Genomic DNA, 15,860 nt, shown 5'->3' with positions numbered 1-15,860 from the left:
GCTCCCTGTTTCTAGCTTCTAGTGTATTTTTAGTAGTTTCTAGTTTTTGCTTTGCTTGCCTGTATTTCCGTTTTTGATTATGGAATATCCTGTGCTACCCCAGTCTGCCTGTGTATTGACCCCTGTTGCCCGTGCTTGAACAGACTCTGCACTCGCATATCAATGCCGCAGGCTCCAATCTCTATCACGCATGTTCTGGCCTGCATAAATCTCCAACTCATGAACAGAAAGAGGCAGAATGAGCAACACTGCTTATTCTGCTGTTGTACCTTTTCTCTGCTACCACTTTCAGCCTTTTCAGTACAAACACTTATTGTCTACATTCACACCGTCTTCACAGTGTGAGAGGTTTGCATTGTGTGAAAGCAGTTTTTCATACAAAGGGAGTGTTAATAGGAATGTCACGACTGCATTTTAATGTACATTTCCACAGTGCCTCCAGAGGTGAAAATCTGGCATACGTGAAATGCAGTTTATTAAGTGTTAACAGAATGCAGTCAGTATTGAAGAAGAGTTAAAAGTGGAGGCGTAACCAGAAGAAATGGCATGCCTTGCTTTAAAGATGAGGGAACATCTCAGGATGGATGTTGTCAAGCTTGAAGATCATTTGGAACTTTAATAGCTGCGTCTGAGTAACAATTAACAACACTGTTTTGTGGCAATTATTAAGGGTGACATGCCCACTCCAAGTAAGGGGAGGGGACCTGCCCCAGGTGGAGGGGTTAAAGTCTCTCAGAGCCTTGTTCACGAGTGATGGGAAGAGGGATCGCAGGCTGGGAGAGGCGGCAGCAGTAATGGACTGTAGTGAAGAGCGAGCTGGTTCATAAGGTAAAGCTCTCTGTTTACCGGTCGGTCTACACCCCAATCGAAAGAATGAGGTTGAAAATAAAAGTGGTGGAAATGAGCTTTCTTCGCAGGGTGGTAGGATACACTCCACTTGATAGGACGAGGAGTTCGGTCGTTCAGGAGGAGGTAAGAGTAGAGCCGCTTAGAGCTGGGCAATATGGCCAAAAATGTTAGCACAAAAAAAAAAAAAATATTGTTCAATAATGATACATATCGCAATAAATGTCAAATCATTTCTTTGACATTTGAAGGCTGACTTTTGCTCCCGAGTGGTAAATTGCTGTTTTAAACCATGCTTTATGGTCAGAACACGACATACGCTCGCCAAACGACAGAACGTTTCACAAACCTGTCATGGGACAGTGGGAGAAAGTGTCCGAGTAGCTGGTTTTACCAAAACGCACGGCCGTAATTTTTGTAGTCGTCAAAATTTAAGAAAGAAAAGATTATTTTTAGCTGTCTGGTGACAAGTGCTTGGGTATCCTGTTACTAAACAAGGGGCCAACAACAGTGCTGAACATTCAGACACCGGCTAGCAGAAGTCTGGGTTTATCTATTCTATTCTCTATTCTATTCTAGCAGCTGAAGGGGTGAACCGCAGTATACCTGACGCTCGCTCTGTAAAACTATTAACTGTGGTCTGAGTCTCTCACACCAGACAAGCTGAAAGGTGCTTTTGTGTCTTGTTTGATCTACAGTATCATCAATTCGCCGTGTTGTGTGGGTGATGGAGCGCTGCTTCAAGTTCGCCAGCTGCTAAAAACATCTACCCAAGAAAGAGTGCATTGTCCCACTTTCCAATGCCCCACAGCTTTCTCAGTTTACTTTTGCTCAAACCAGGACTGTAACGTTCACTGAACCCACTTCATTCTCTCACTTTCATTGCTCTGAAATGCACTAATACTAAAATATGACTGAGCGCAGTAAAACCGCGTTGGAGTTGTGTGGTGCAGACATGATTTAATGCTGCTAAAGCTTGTTAGGATGTACAGAAAGAGGTGAGTTCACTGTAGGACAATACAGTTATGCCACTTATCTTGTCACTCAGACAGGAGAACAGATCGCCGGTCGCTCCAATCAACTCCACGTTTCAGATGTTGCTAAAGTATATTTTGCGACTCGTTATTTACTCATGGCCCCCTTCCTCTCTAATCATTTTGAAAACCTCAGAAGTGCGCCCTCTCATGGTGACAGCAGAGTAATGTTGCTTTCCTTGCAGGAGAAAACACCTCCAGGGATTTCGCTACAACGTGGGAATGTGAGATATTGTAGAGATATTATATCGAACATTGATCGAACCATTCTTATCGCTCTATCGAGGAAAAGATATATCTTGATAATTATTGATATCTTTTTATCGTCCCGCCCTAGAGCCTCTACTTCTCCGCATTGCGAGGAGCCTATTGAGGTGGTTTGGGCATCTGATCAATATGCTCCCTGGACGCCTCCCGTGGGGGTTTACCAGACAGGGCCGACTAGGATGAGACCCCAGGGTCATCCTAGGACCTGTTGGAAGTATTATATCTCCAAATTGGCCTGAGATCAACGTAGGGGTCCCCCAGAATGAGCTGGAGGAATTTGTGGGGGACAGGGTCATCTGGAATTATTTGCTCTTCTAACTGATACTGTGACGCTATCTGGATTAAGTCTATGCCTATTCATTTGACAGACGTCTTCTCTGTGTTTTCTTATGAAAAGGATAATGAAAAGGGAAAATATCATCAAGCACATCGAGGAACAAATGTAGCCACAGTTTTTGAAGAGATGCAGAAGTTGCCTTCATCCCTAATCCACTCCATATTTCCCATGTTTTGTAGCTCATGTGCTCCTTAATTCTTATCCTACATTCCTTATTTTTCCTGCTTCCTAATTCTTTTAACCTCAATACTAACTTTCTCTTCATTCCTTCAGCTCCAATTGTTTCTTAGCTTATGTGTTCCTCAGTTTAATCCCTGTGTTCTCTATATCCTACTGTGCAAATTCTTGAGCTCATTAGTTTGAATGTTCCTGTGTTCTCTACTTCCCTATTTTCCTGTTCCCAGCTTCCCTTGTTTTCTGTATTTCCCTAGTTCTTTTTTTCTCCCTAGTTTCTGTGTCCCCTAGTCCCTGTGTTTGCTATGTTCCAAGTTATTGACCTCTAGTTCTTGAGTTCTCAAGTTTCTTTGTTCCCCAGTTCACTGTTTGCTCCCCTTGTTCTCATATACCTTTCCCGGTTTTTCATGTCCCATACTTCCTGTTTTCCCTGGTCACCAGTCTTCCCATGTTTTGTAGTTCTTCGTGTGTTCCCTTTTCCCTTCGTGTGTTCTTTATTTCTGTGTTCCCATGTTCCTACATCCTACATGCATGAATTCCTGGGGGCAGTCGTGGGCTGGAGGTTAGGGAACCAGTCTTGTGACCAGAAAGTTGCCAGTTCCATCCCTTACAAGGCACCTAACCCCCAACTGCTCCCCCGGGTGCTGCGGATATGGCTGCCCACTGCTCCGTGCAAGTGTGTTCACGGCCCTATAGTGTGTGTCTTCACTAGTGGGTATGTGGTGCTTTGCTGCATGGATGGGTTAGATTGCAGAGGTGAAGTTTCCCCATCCTGGGACTAATAAGGGTCACTTAATCTTAATCAGAGCCACAGAGTTAAGAGTTTCTGTCTTCACCAATTCCTATGTTCTGTAATTCCCATGTTCCTTAGATCGTACATTCCTTAGTTCCAATATTTTTTTAGTTCCTGTCCTTAATTCTTGTGTTCACTAAAGTTTGCCTGCTTCCTAATTCTTACATGCCTTCTACTAATGTCGTTTGTTCCTGTGTTCCTTTCATCCATGCTTTCATGTTCCCACATCAACTCCGTATTCACAATTAACAGTGTGAAAATAATCAAATTAACGGCGCTGCTTAACCGGCTCTTCTCTGTTGTTGATAGTACTGGATTTTGTAGGCACATAGCGTACATAAAGTAGTCACACAAGAAATGAAATTTTATATTAAACTTGTTTGGTTGGTTGCCGCCAACTCGGCTTTGCCCTATTGAAAGGATTGATTTTATCAATGATAAGAAAGCAGAAGTAAATCATCATTACCGTGCATTTCTTTCTGTATTTCTATATGTATTTATTTATTTATTTGTTTTGTAATGCTTAGTATGTTCATTCAAAAGCATACGGGATTGTGCAAAAGTTTTAGCACCCCCCCCCCCCACCCCCCCCCCCCCCCCCCGGTCAAATAACATTGAAAATTATATTTTGTGTCTTATATGTTCAGTTTCGCAAATTAATAGAAATAGTGGGGGTGTTGACCACGTAACATTTTGCATATGACTTCATATGAAAGGGAACAATAAAAATAATTAAGTAAAGCTCATTTCTCAGTTCTTCAACCAAGAACACTCATTTGAGAGCCTCACCAAAATGAATCTACATTATTTAAATCGCTTTATGCACCTGAGCTGCTTACAGTTCATGGGCATTCTAATTTCACTTATACTGTATAATAATTCAATCTGTTCTTTCATTTTCTCTTCATGTCTACACACCAGATGCTCCAGTCAGTGTTGCCATGTTTAAGCAAGGAGTCAAATAAACATAGCGCACTTGCTTTGTTATTATAATCGTTTATCACAGCCGCTTTGCGCTATTATAGTGACTAAGACGACAGCAGTGGGTATTACACTGTTTCCATTAGTAACAGGTGAGCTCTGTGCTGCATTACTGCCTGCCATGCTCTGCCGCAACTGGCTGTTGGCTGTCATTGTCATTTCGCAGCTTGGCGAGTTGAAAATACTCGTTTTGCCGCAATGTGTCTCGTTGTGTTCTTAAGCATCAGTCAGTCAGGAGGAAGAGGGAGGGAGCATATGGGACGGAGCATCATTCCGCCCCTGCACTCAGTGTTAGCAGCACGCGGATGGAGAGAACAGACAGGCGGTGGGAGTCGGGGGATCGTTCAAGACAAATGGAATGCATTCAGACAGAAATATGCCTGTTTTTTTTTATATTCTATAATCTTTAGAAATGTAGAATTACTATAGGATTCATTTACAGCGCATCAAATGATTATTTACAGGCGATACACATTGTGTAGCAGCAATTCAAGCCTCTTTTCCATTTGTTTCAATGTGAAACTATGGCAAAAAATGTAAAGGAGCCACTTATTGTTGTTTTCATCTAATTTAAATCATAATATAATATCTCCTCCCCTGCTTACATACACAAACATGATATGGATTCATTAAGCGGCACTTTCCACAGCATATCTCTGTGCTATAGCTGAGAAATAATGACCATCAAATCATGACATTCTTTTGTTTTCTTCAGTAAAAGCTGTGTCTTCTCAAACTCTTGAACTTCACTTGAAGTTCTCAGATGGTTCAACTTCCTGCTTATCAGTCCTTCAGTCACTTTTGGCTGCATTTAGTGTGTTTTGGCCAAGTAAAATTATCCATTGGGAAAACTTTCAGGGTTGGACACAGACTTGAAAGTCGTTTTGGACTTTAACGCTTTAGTGGAATCACATGCAAAGCTTGAATTTGCCTTTTATTATTAAACTGGAGAAGTTAGGAACATGAGAAATATGGAGTGCAGCAATGCTAGGGAACAATACAAACAGGAAATAGGAAAGGAGGAAACAATTAAAGGAACTAGGGAATGTGGCAATTAGATAACATATACAATAAGGAAACTATGGGGACTGTTGGACGCTAGAACTAAAAATAATAAGGGAACTAGGAACACAGAAAAGCTAGGAAATTGGAAAACAGAATTAGGAAACACAGAAATAGGGAAACAGAACATGGGAACTAGGGAACATGAGAATTGCAAAACTATGGAATTAGAAAACTAGGGAATACAAATATAGTGGACTAGTGTACATATCATCTAAGAAATGGAACAAAGGAAGCAAGAAGCTAAGAATTAGCAGACTTCATGACCCCATGACAGATTAGGAACACAAAAACCAGGGAATATGGGAAACAGGAACCTAGTGAATAGGAATATAGAGGACTAGTGTACATAGCATTAGAAAACAAAAATATGGGAACCAAGGATTTAAGAAATTATCAGATCTAATTACTGACTATGACACATGGGGAACACAAAAACTAGGGAACATGGGAAGTAGGGAAAAATGAAACAGGAAAAGTAGGGAATATTAGAAAATTAGCTTGAGAACTAGAAAACATGGGAACTAGGGAGCTCAGAAACTTTAGGAGCTAAGGAACACAGGGACAGAGAGCATAAGAACTTAGGAACTTAGGAACTAGTATATGGGACTAGTGAACACAGAAACATTAAAACTACAGATTTGGGAAGCATGTTGCAGCTCCGCAGTGAAATTAGCAAAAACTTTTAACCCTGAAGGTTGACGTGCAGACTCCTAGTCACCATAGCAACAAAGACAATAATCTCAACTAGCTAGTATCTAATGAAATGGAAAGGAGAGATATTTAAGACAATCACAGAACGTTTGGATACAGTCATTGTATTTGCATTTATGATCACATCAGCTTGTTTCCTGATACATTTAATCTGCAATGAGAAACTGTCAACTTCATGCTTGAATATTCCCGTTCCACCTTAAATGGTACAGCGGTTACATTCTAGTGCCTCAGGCACCATATTAGGTGGAACGGGACAATTCGAACAAGAAGCTTTTTCAGGCTTGTAAAAAATTAACTTTGAGAGACATTTTACCAGGAACTATTCCAATTTTCAGGAAAAGTTTCCTGCCAGAGATGCGAGAAAAGTGACTATAGCTGAGTTAAAGGTTGAAGCAGAGCAAAGTCTGTGTTTTCATTTATATTCCATTTTTTAAACTAGACTAGCACATACTGAGACATATTTACAGCCAAGATGGTGAAATGTTGCTTCAATAAAATGGACATAAGATGCTGTGGCTCCCAAAGTGGTTAGTTTTTTTTTTTTTTTTTTTATTGAAAGGGCAAATTGGCTCATATTAACATTTGGGTTGCATCCCCTGGCTTAAGCAAATGACTGCAATGAACTGCCCCTAGATGAAGTCCCCTCTTGTCCTGTGTGTATATAAGTGTTGAACTAAAGAAGATGGAGCTGAATGAGCAAGGAAAAGAATGGATCAAGCGGAAGAAGAGAAAAGAAGAGAATGGAAAGGAGAGACAGAGTTGGAGAGAGGGAGAGACAGATTAATGTTGAGTGAGTGAGAGAGAGATAGAAAGACTGGGGGCAGTGTCTGACTGTCTGATCTGGAGAAGGTTAACGCTGACAGCAGCACCTGCTCATCTCTTCAGCTCCAGCCTGACTCTCCCTCACCCCAACACACACACACTGAGCAGGAGGAACAGAGATGTTTCAGGGCAGATAAAGAGAAGCTACATTCTCACTTCCTTCAACATGCTGCCCTTAATTGAGGAAGAATCGATTGCCAGCCAAAGTGATGAGATCCAGTTTCTCTCTCTCTCTCTCTTTCTCTCTCCGTTTCTATGAAATATCAAATTTATGTATCTAGTACTATAAGTGATAATAAAAAAAGAAAAAACAAAGCTATATATCACTGCTGTCGGACCAAAACCTTGTATCTCCATTTTTATCATTTTTCAGTTTTTGACATAATTTAAAAATATCTGTTGTCCTCTACATTATATGTAAATTTTATAAAGACAGGACTAAAAAGAAAAGGTCCAAAATGACTTTGAAAAAAGTCTGGTTCCACTGACTTACATTAAAAGTAATGTAGTTTTTTTTTGCTTCTCCTGTAAAGTTATCATTGAGGGTTTGTTCCAAAAACAGCTCTACACACACACACACACACACACACACACACATTATATATATATATATATATATATATATATATATATATATATATATATATATATATATATATATATATATATATATATATATACCAATCAGTGGAGCATTCTCAAGAGGTTCCTTTAGTCTTGAGTTCTTACTATTTCAATATTACATGTAATTTCATTGTCAGTTACATAAAGAATGACTTCATTTCACTTACCTTCAGCATAATTACCACTACTGTCTCTTACCCATTTATTTCAATGTCAAGCAAGTACAAAAACATGGAGAAATGTAAAGGATGGTTATTCTTTCTTCAAAGTAAAACAACAATGACAATCAAATTTAAATAATTCAACAAGCTTGAATTAATTACATACAGACACCTCATTCTCCGCCCTTAGGTTACAACTGTTTGCAATTATTCATTCATTTATAGTTATGGATTATTTTGTTCAGATTTAATGGAAGATTTGCTCGTATGCTTTAATATTGTCACTAAGCCAGAGTTTAGTAGGTGGTTCTTAAATTTTTCTGAATTTAATTTTGCTTGAATAGATGCTGAGTGCACTGCAGGGACCTAAAACACAGTGCTGGATCCAAGAGGCAATTAACTTAATTTGACATATACAGACCAACCACCTAAAATGCTTTAGTGTTGGGAGCTACACTGGTGTCAGCAGTAGTGTCTCTGAATGGTAATAATTACCTATGTTTTCGGTTGTAAATAAACTAAACAAAAGATGTGTCAAAATTTCATGATGAATGGATCAACAGACATGGTCCAAAATGATTTGGAAAAAATAATTTTCCCATTTTAATCATACTGTGCTGACCAGAGGATTAATTACAATAAATAAAGAAATACATTACAAAAAATACAAGGAAAAGTGCTTTTTTTCCTTCATTAGAAACTTTCTCTGGTCTCCAGTAAGCACTGTTTAGGCGAAGTAGGGTTGGGTTGAGGGAAGCTGCAAGCATCTTTTACATAGTGTTAAAATTTCATGACGAATGGACCAATAAAATGCTCTAAAATTAGAAAAAAAAATCTAATGTTAAGAATTTATTTTCCTTCACCTGAAAATTCCCACTTTGGAGATGCCATGACAGTATGGAGACAGTCAAACGTTGACAAACTTTGAAATGTTAGTCAATAAATTAACCCAATAAAAACTTAACCTTGAAGGTCAACACAAAGAAGTGGCTATTTCTGCTCTTTTATCTCTTTTTCTCTGCTAATAACTTGATTTCACACTTCATTTGTTGCATTTTTGGTCAAGAAGACACACATTTTTATTTGGTTTGTGTCACAAACTGCCAAAATGTGTAAACAGGCATATGCTTTAATACAACAAGTATTGGATATGGATAACAAGTGCTTATCAATTTGCCATCGTGTGTGCTCACTCTAAAAAATCAAAGTGTACCCAACAATAGCGAACTGAAAACTTAAAATCTGAATTCCAAATACCTTTCAGACTTTTAACCTGGACTTTAGACTGCTTTGAGTGACCCCATGCCTTAATTATGTTTATTTCATTATAATAAATGATTGAACAGTTCATTTTGTCACTAACAAAACATTCATAACACTGATTAAACTTTACCAAATGCTTCAGTAGTGATTGTTTCAGTAGTGAGAATTTTAGCTCAGTTTGACCAGTTTGAGCTTAAAACACTAGCCAGTGCATGACTAGTAAACACAATATTTTTCATTAAAACACAAAAACCTTTGTGTAATTGCAAAGAAAAGTTGTAATGACAATTCTTAATGTTCCACACTGATTTTCAGGTTTTGGGACTCTTTTATTTCAAAACAATACAGCCATGATGCACTAAAAGTTCTAAAATGCGGCTAAAATGTGGCTAAAATAAGCCTCCGCCGATGGACTTGAAAACTTGAAAAAAGTTTTTTATTTAGAAAAATTCGTCTACACTTAAAGATGGTTCTTCATACTTTTACCCCTACACTCATAAAAAAGATTGTTCTTCGGGGGTTCTTTAGTAAAGAAAATAGTTTTATGTCGAACCACAAAAACTCAAAGAACCATAACGCTCATTTTTCAGTTCTTGGCATGGTTTGGAAATCTTAGTCTTTCAAATTCGCTTAAAAATAATAATTAAAAAAACACAGAAAAAATATAAAACATAATAAAATGTAACAATAATAAAATATATTAAAAATATAAAATGTTTTTTTTAATTTTCTCAAGGGTTTGGGATACAGACACCTCCCAACAGAAAGCGCTCTATAAGAAACTTTAATGTACACATTTAGCTTATTATTAGATGCCACGGCTATCACTGAACGCCTTGGGTTTAAATATGTCCTAATATAATCTTTGTAAATATTATAGATGCTATGTCAATTGTGTTTTTTAAGGAGGTTTTTACTGTGGAACTGCAGTTCAAACTAATTTCTACAGGCTTTTTCTGACTCTACACCTGGGTGCACTTTATGAAGGACAACGTGGACAGCATAACTCCTCTAGGCGCGGTAAAGGGGACCTCATCAGGTAGAAATTCCCATTTGAACACTGACTTTGATTTTTCCACTTCGAGGTCAGAAATTCCGAGTTACGAGCTTTTGTAGAGTGCAGCACAAGGTAGACGGAGTCGTCAGAGGGTCAGACTGGCTCTCCGCTGGTGGAGGTATAAACAGAATGGGCGTTCAGTTGGTAGGGAAGTTGCTCAGATAAATGTGCAGCGTGAGGACCTGAAACGCAACATTAACTTTACCGCCCACACCAGCTGCTGGGCTGGACGACTGCATGGCTGACCACGCATGGACTCCGTGTTTGTGTGTGTGTGTGTGTGTGTGTGTGTGTGTGTGTGTGTGTGTGTGTGTGTGTACGCTTAGAAGGCCTGAAAATGGCAGTTGGCCATTTGAGCAGGTGCAAACTTTGAGAGAGGTCATGAGTTCCTGAAGTGAAGCATCAACACTTTTTCAAGGCAGTTTGGTCTTATAGTTGTTGGAGTTGTAAGAAAATGTTCCATGTCCACAATAATAATTTTATAAAGAGGGAAAAAACTTTGCTCCAGTCAAAATGCATGTCAAGTAGCTTGCTCTGTAAGCCCTGCCCCTGTGGCCTGTTTAAGTTACTTTGGCAGGAAACTGTGTGAGCTTAGTTCAGTGTAGCTGGAAGAACTTCACATTTTTGTTGGCTTGCACATCACACACATGACTTGACCTGCAAAGTTGGACGCTCTGAAATGGCTTTGTTTGTTTTTTTTGTGTCTTTCTCCCTCCAGCTCCAATGTTTTAAATGCTAATTTAGCACATCTGTGAAAGAGAGCGTGAGAGCGAGAGAGCGAGAGAGAGAGAGAGAGCATGAAGAAGTCTAAGCTAATAAAGTTATTCCAGCGTCCAGTGCACCGGCACTACTTTATCAGCTATTCCCAGTGTGTGCTGTGTGTTTTGGCGTTTTAGAGCAAAGAGTCATGGGAAATATTCAGCCTGGCATCCAGCAGAGCGGTGATCAATGACTGAAGTCATTTTTTTGTTTGTGTTTTTAGGTTTAACTTTGTGTGAAAGTGTATTTGCTTCTTTCTGTGTGAGTGTATGTGTTTGCTTCTGCGCTTGCGAGGACCTAAAGTTTCTCAAAAAGATAGCAAACATAGTAAAAGCCATCATCCCAACTGAAACAGCCAAAACCATTTTAGAATTAAAGTTATGTTAAGATTAATAAAACACATGGTTCTGGTTCTGAAGTCTGATTGGCTGTGCCAAGTTCTACGGCGCTGCCAAATACTCAACATACACACATATGACTGTGCACATCGACTGAGTTCTCTAAATATATGGCCAAATATGTAATAATCACTAACTATTTTGTACGGGGAGATTCACTTGAAAGAGGCCCGGATTATTCTGTTGTAACTCTAGTTAGGATGAAGCAATCTGGATCAAAAAAATCCTCTACATACCTTGACGTATGTGTAATTGATCACAGTACATGCGATGCTGGAAGTGTTCTCTGTGTTCTGCCAGACACATGAAGGGGCAAGAGGGCATGCAGTCAGAAGTTGCAAACGGAGGTTAAACATTGCGACAGCTGTCCGCCGCCTTCTCATCGCTCTGACGCAGGGCAGCCTGGCTTATTTGAAGCTCCATATACTGAGGAGCACATTGCACTTTGCTTTGTTCAGATTGCTTCATCCTAGCAAAAGTTATTATAGAATATTCGGGGCCTCTTTCAAGTGAATCTCCCTGTATCGGATATAGAATAACATCTACACTTAAACATGGTTCTTCATACTTTTGCCCCTATACTCTTAAAAAAGATTGTTCTTCAGGGGTTCTTCAGTAAAGACGGTTTAGTGACATCATTTGAAAATACCTGTTGCCTTTTACATTTTATGTAAATTTCATGATGAATGGACCAAACAAAACTGCCCAAAATGTATTGGAAGAAATTCTGGTTCCATTGACTTACATTAAAAGTAAAGTAGGTTTTTTCCTCCTCCTATAAAGTTCCCATTTTGGAGATACAAGGTTTTGTTCCAACAACAGCGCTATGCATGTTTAGATGGTTCTGTTCATGGTGAAATGGTTCTTCAGACTGATGGAGAAGGTGTTGTATATGGTTCTATATATAGAGCCTTTTTGAGCTAAATAGGGCTCTGCTTCAATATCAAGCTTCTAACAAGAAGAAAAGATTTCGGTGCTACATAGAACCATTAGCAAAACCATTAAAGAACATTAATAATCTGAAGAACAATTTCACCATGCACGGAACCATTTATACATGCAACTGTTTCTTTGAGTGTTCATGGCTGTATATAGAACCACTATCTTTACTTAAGAACCCTTGAAAAAACACATTTTCTTCATTTCTTTGCCTTTCATTTATTTAATTGGCACTTATTAAACTGGTATTTAGTACTTAAAGTTGTTCATTTGACTTACCTGCAAAGTTCAGTCTTAGAAGTTGCATTTTTGGCTTCTTATGGTCCAAGTAACTGACACAGTCGTTGAGGTCTGGACTCCGGTTTGGCCAGTCGATCATTCTAAGACCACCAGCAGTGGTTTTGCGTAACACTATTGTTTGAAAGTTCATCACTTATATTAATGGTTATTTATATTTTTTTCGATAACCATGTATTTTAAGATTACGTTTTGATCGATATTCCAAGTTTTTGGGAATGTGAAGAAATAATATACTGCAGTTCTCCATTTAGAGTCATGTCTTGACAGATTGTCTGCTTTGAGACTGAACACCATGGTCCAAAATACTAAGCGCTCCTAAAAATAATGGCCTAACACACTATTAGCCTCCCATAGATGGGCCAACTTTATTATAGAGTTTTATTTCTCTAGAGTTTTACGTCTACAGTGCTGTGAAAAAGTATTCGCCCCCTCCCGAATTTCTTCTATTTTTGCATATTAGTCAACTTGTTAGCATTTTCTTGGTTGATCCTTTTGTCAGGGCTTCTTGGTCAGCTGCACATCCTTTCAGACCCATAGCTCTGAGTGGTCTTCTCACAGTGGAAGGATGGCACCTTGATTTCCTCCTCTCTCTTAAAGATGAAAGCTGTCTATCTGATCTAGCAGGTCTTGTAGGTGGTTGTTAAGAATGTTTTTTTTTCTAAAGCTGTTAATGGCTTTTATATATAATATATATATACAGGAACTTCTGTTCTTTTTCCTTAGAAAAGTGGATTATTTAACATGTAAAGTCCTCGGAAATGTATCTTGAAGAAAGATGGTCCTTTTGACTGTCAATTGAACAGTTTAAAGTTGGTCTATAATGTTTTACAGTATGTACTGAATAAAATAATTCACAGTATTTAACAATAGCAACTGGAGTATGCAGTTTAATTAAACTAACGGGTCAACATTGTGTGTGTGTGTGTGTGTGTGTGTGTGTGTGTGTGTGTGTGTGTGTGTGTGTGGACAGATCAGCCTCGAAGGGCCACAGAACCACTGCACATCAATCAACACTTTAATTCAGTTTTATGGGGCTAATTATTTGATTGCAATTCCCTGCCCACTACAACACCCCACCACCACCTCCACACCCCCAAAGTAGAAATCAGTGTCCGGCTGCGTCCGATTTCTCTGTGGAACAAAGCCAGCGTCACAACTCTTCCATCACTCTCAGACAGACGAGTGCCCACTCACCACTAATAATACCTCCACACAGACACATCCTGTTAACAGCTTCAGAAATAGCTGCTGTATAAAAGCATCACGGCAGTGACAAGACGGTCTGCTGTACAGCACTCGCAAATGTTTGGGACCATATTTCATATTAACATTTTTAATAATCGTATATACCAGGTTTTCTCAACCAGTCCTCGGGCCAGTTGTGAGGAGGGGCCAGTGGTCTATAGCCACTTTGCCACTTTGACATAAGAATCAGTGGAGAAAAAAAACTGAAATAAATTAATAAATAAATCACGATTTAATTGATTATAAATTGTAAATAATATTAGGTCACACTTTATATGGATTGTCCTCTGTAGATGATTTATAGATACTTAAATTATTGACAAACATTCTGGTGATATTCAGTTGATTATCAGCAATATTTAAGGTTAGGGTTTAGGAGTAAGTGTAGGATTAGTGTTGAATTTAAGCTTAGGGTTAGGTTTAGGAGTAGGTGTAGGTATAGTAGGTATAGTAGGTGTAGGTGTAGGTTTATTTTTACATAAATGGCTGCAACTGTAACAACTGCAATTTCCCCCTGGGATCAATAAAGGAATCTGAATCTGAATAGTGTTGAAGTTAAGGTTAGGGTTAGGTTTAGGAGTAGGTGTAGGTTTAGTGTTGAATTTAAGCTTAGGGCTAGGTTTAGGAGTAGGTGTAGGTATAGTGTTGAAGTTAAGGTTAGGATTAGGTTTAGAAGTAGGTGTAGGTTTAGTGTTGAAGTTAAGCTTAGGGCTATGTTTAGGAGTAGGTGTAGGTATAGTGTTGAAGTTAAGGTCAGGATTAGGTTTAGGAGAAGGTATAGGATTAGTGTTGAATTTAAGCTTAGGGCTAGGTTCAGGAGTAGGTGTAGGTTTAGTGTTAAAGTTAAGGTTAGGGTTAGGTTTAGAAGTAGATGTAGTTTTAGTGTTGAAGTTAAGGTTAGGGTTAGGTTTAGGAGAAGGTGTAGGATTAGTGTTGAAGTTAAGATAAGGGTTAGGTTTAGGAGAAGGTGTGGGATTAGTGTTGAATTTAATCTTAGGGCTAGGTTTAGGAGTAGGTGTAGGTATAGTGTTGAAGTTAAGGTTAGGATTAGTTTAGGAGTAGGTGTAGGTATAGTGTTGAAGTTAAGGTCAGGGTTAGATTTAGGAGTAGGTATAGGTATAGTGTTGAAGTTAAGGTTAGGATTAGGTTTAGGAGTAGGTGTAGGTTTAGTGTTGAAGTTAAGCTTAGGGTTAGATTTAGGAGAAGGTGTAGGATTAGTGTTGATTTTAAGCTTAGGTCTAGGAGTAGGTGTAGGTATAGTGTTGAAGTTAAGGTCAGGGTTAGATTTAGGAGTAGGTATAGGTATAGTGTTGAAGTTAAGGTTAGGATTAGGTTTAGGAGTAGGTGTAGGTTTAGTGTTAAAGTTAAGGTTAGGGTTAGGTTTAGAAGTAGATGTAGGTTTAGTGTTGAAGTTAAGGTTAGGATTAGGTTTAGGAGTAGGTGTAGGTTTAGTGTTGAAGTTAAGTTTAGGGTTAGATTTAGGAGAAGGTGTAGGATTAGTGTTGAAGTTAAGCTTAGGTCTAGGAGTAGGTGTAGGTATAGTGTTGAAGTTAAGGTCAGGGTTAGATTTAGGAGTAGGTATAGGTATAGTGTTGAAGTTAAGGTTAGGATTAGGTTTAGGAGTAGGTGTAGGTTTAGTGTTAAAGTTAAGGTTAGGGTTAGGTTTAGTGTTGAAGTTAAGGTTAGGATTAGGTTTAGGAGTAGGTGTAGGTTTAGTGTTGAAGTTAAGTTTAGGGTTAGATTTAGGAGAAGGTGTAGGATTAGTGTTGATTTTAAGCTTAGGTCTAGGAGTAGGTGTAGGTTTAGGGACAGATTTAATAGAATCTTTCACACACAACTTCAGGTTCAGTTGCATTTAATAGATAATTAGTTGAAAGTAAGATAAAAATAGACTGAGCACCTGCAGTGGACCATCCAAATGTTTGCGTCTTGCCCTACAACAAAACACTGCCACAAAGTTTCAGTCAGGCACTCACAAGGGAAATGTTTTGCTTATGTTGCCACTATTCTGTCTGATTTCAGCATAATTTGTTAATATTTTATGTTCAATCCCATATAGTGTGGCACCCTCATACTGCTGC

The 15,860-nt window shown here is 38.7% G+C and overlaps 1 protein-coding gene across 2 annotated transcripts in view; it reads left to right on the top strand.

The window, feature by feature from the left end:
• LOC108441130 (exostosin-1) overlaps nucleotides 1–15,860 on the top strand; it is a 362,942-nt gene that overhangs the window by 133,270 nt on the left and 213,812 nt on the right. The gene's annotated exons all lie outside the window — the stretch shown is intronic.

The sequence above is a fragment of the Pygocentrus nattereri genome, chromosome 4 (genome assembly GCF_015220715.1).
Source record: "Pygocentrus nattereri isolate fPygNat1 chromosome 4, fPygNat1.pri, whole genome shotgun sequence".
NCBI lineage: Eukaryota > Metazoa > Chordata > Actinopteri > Characiformes > Serrasalmidae > Pygocentrus > Pygocentrus nattereri.
This window is presented reverse-complemented; position numbering and strand designations above follow the sequence as displayed.